Below are 2,959 nucleotides of genomic sequence, written 5' to 3'. Positions count from 1 at the left end.
TAGAGTGATATTTAAAATATTTCATACTTCAATAATTTTGTAATGCATTTAGTCATTTAGTATTTTATAATTGCTCTCTAAATCTAAAATCTTCTTTTCTTTAGGTGTAAAATTCCTGTTGTCATATACATAAGTTTGTGTCCTTATGAAATTGAAACCTTTTTGTACCAACTTTACTGAAATAACAAGTGGAGAGAGTCAGGGAAATAATATATTTATTAAAGGTCCTATGTATTTTGAGGCAAGTACTATACTACTTAACCCCAACTCCAAGCATCCTTTGTTTTTAATTTTAATTTTTTATTATTTTATTTGATTTTGAAGTACTGAGCATTGAACTGAGAGCCTCATGCACACAGGCTAATAATCTAAAAGTGAGCTATGACACCAGAGAGCATACTTAATTTTTAATGAAAAGAGTATAAATATTTGTGAAATACACATGATGTTTCTATACATGTGTTTGTAAATAATTAAAATATGGTACTTCACATACTGATCACTTTTAACATTTAATATTTAACATTTATAATTCCTTTTTAATTTTGTATCATTTCATATTGCATGAAGATATATAATATGCTTTAATCAAATCAGCCCACATTCCATACACTTCTACTTTTCTCATAGCCCTTTCCACCATTATTTTACCTTCAAATTTCATATACTCTTTTTAGATTTACTGAGTTTAGTGGTACAAGAACAAACATAAATGTGGAGGTAGGGCCATTCACTGAAATATGGACAGTTTATCAGGTCCCATATGTTTAAATAAAATTGCTACATTCTCTTCTCTAGCAACCATCAACTGATAAGGCTTCCTCAGCTAGGTATGGGGTTTTATGAGTCCCTTCAATATACATACTAGAATTTTGTCTGGCATGATCTTGTGCATTCATTCAGAAGTCACATATACTTTGAATTAAAGAGTGGAATGTTTGTTTTTCAAGGATGGAAAATAGTGTTTCATAACAATCCTCCACTGCCTCAGGCTTTAAATTTACCATTTCTTAATGAGAAGATTAAAAATTCTTCTCTTTATTTTAAAATGCATGTGACAATGTTGTTAAATTTTAAGGACCCTGCTGTGTAATAGTCCTATAAGTTTAGCACATAAAACTAATAAGTCTTAGCATAATTTATCATAACAAAATGTCCCAGCCATAAAAACGGCTAAGTCATATATAGTTACATTTTCTTCCTAAAGAATCCTTTCAAGTTTTGTTTTATAAGTTCTTGTTTATATTTTGTAGTTTATTAAAAATGCCTACACAATTATATTGTGGATCAGGTGCTAGGTATATAATACAGACTTTCAATCAAGTGATAAGTATTCATGGATTTTACCATAAAACCTTGGGGAGATTTTTAATGAATAATAGCTCTATCTACCACAAAATTATAATAAGAGCTGAGATCAGGATCATAGCCTACTTGGTTATTTTAGGAGTATATCAGAATTACACTGTACAAGAGGCAGGGAAGGTTTCCTTCCCGAAGAAATCTAGGAGGTGAAATTTGAAAGTATACAATAGTAAAATTGTAGGAAATACATGGTTGATGGTTGGACATAAATATTGATAGTAAACATTGTGAGGGAATGAAGATAAGAGAAATTGTCAATGGGAACATAGACGTAACTACGGATATGAAAACTAGATTTTAACCCATAATATCTAAAAAAAAAACCCTGTGTTTTGAAAATTATTACTCTGGTTTCCTGTGACCAGGCTGGTGTGAGGTATCTCTGAAGTTAACCAGTGCTTCTGCTCAGCACACCCTAGTTGAGATATCATGGTGTCATACTGGTGACAGGATGGACTCATTTCTCTCAGATCTGTACAAAAGCAGTGACAGATGCCCTGAAGACTGAGTTCAAAGCAAATGCTGAGAAGACTTCTGGCAGAAGCATAAAAACTGAGAAAGTAAAGGAGTAGTTGAATCTGAGTGAAGTACGAATTCTTGAGTCTTCAAGGTGAAGGCATATGGATACTTGGTATGGCAGAATGAAATCAACCTCACCTCCTGAGGAGAAAACTATCCCTAATATTTATAAATTTACCATAAATTTACCATATCAATAAATTAATATGGTTCACTCTAAAACTGAGAGAAAGAAGAAAAATAAAATTATTATTCTGATGGTCTATTTCTAACTATGTAATCTCAACTGGATTCCTGTAACATGAAATTTAATATAGCTAAATATCATAAAACATTGATATAATCATAAAATTTTAAAGTTATTTTATAGTAGACCATTTTAAGAACTCTCAATAGATATAATTCTTTGAGAAAATTTTAGAGATCTTAATATGTAATACTTTAAAGCACATACCTATAATATCCAGGAATCTATCTGATATGAGTTCAATGACATGACTTCCTCAAGTTCTAAATTAAAAATGTTATTAAAAATGTTTAATACCAATACCTCATAATATGGTTGTATTTGGAGATGGGGATTTTGTAGAAATAATGTTCTAAAAAGAATAGGAATTCCCTGATTTTGAGTGATATGTACTATTTAGAAATTTACGTTTTCACTATAACAGAGTACCATGTTTTGAGATGTATGCTATGAAAGATAGTTTTATAGGTGGCTCAGGCTATCATGACCACACTCCAGAAGACCCAACAAGCAGCTAAAAGAGTCAGATGCAGATATTTGTATCCAACCAATGGACAGAAGTTGTTGACCACTTTAACAACTTCTTATAGAGAAAGGCTGGAAGAAGCTGAGGAGGAGGACAACCCTGTAGGACAAGCAGTCTCAATTAATCTGGACCTGTGAGACCTCTCAGATTCTAGATCACCAACCAGGCAGCATACACCAGCTGATATGAAGCCCCCAACACATATATAAAACAGAGGACTGATGGGTCTGGGTTTTGTCAGAGAAAGTGCACCTAACCTTCAAGAAACTGGAGATCACAGGAAGTTTAGAGATCTGGTTGGG

The 2,959-nt window shown here is 32.3% G+C and overlaps 1 pseudogene; it reads left to right on the top strand.

Annotated features, from left to right (window-relative positions):
- Positions 1-1,794: 1,794 nt before the first annotated feature.
- LOC116094175 lies at positions 1,795-1,937 on the top strand (annotated as a pseudogene).
- Positions 1,938-2,959: the final 1,022 nt, after the last annotated feature.

The sequence above is a fragment of the Mastomys coucha genome, chromosome X, assembly GCF_008632895.1.
Source record: "Mastomys coucha isolate ucsf_1 chromosome X, UCSF_Mcou_1, whole genome shotgun sequence".
Classification (NCBI taxonomy): domain Eukaryota; kingdom Metazoa; phylum Chordata; class Mammalia; order Rodentia; family Muridae; genus Mastomys; species Mastomys coucha.
The sequence above is the reverse complement of the archived record's forward strand: the minus strand, read 5'-3'. Positions and strand labels throughout refer to the sequence as shown.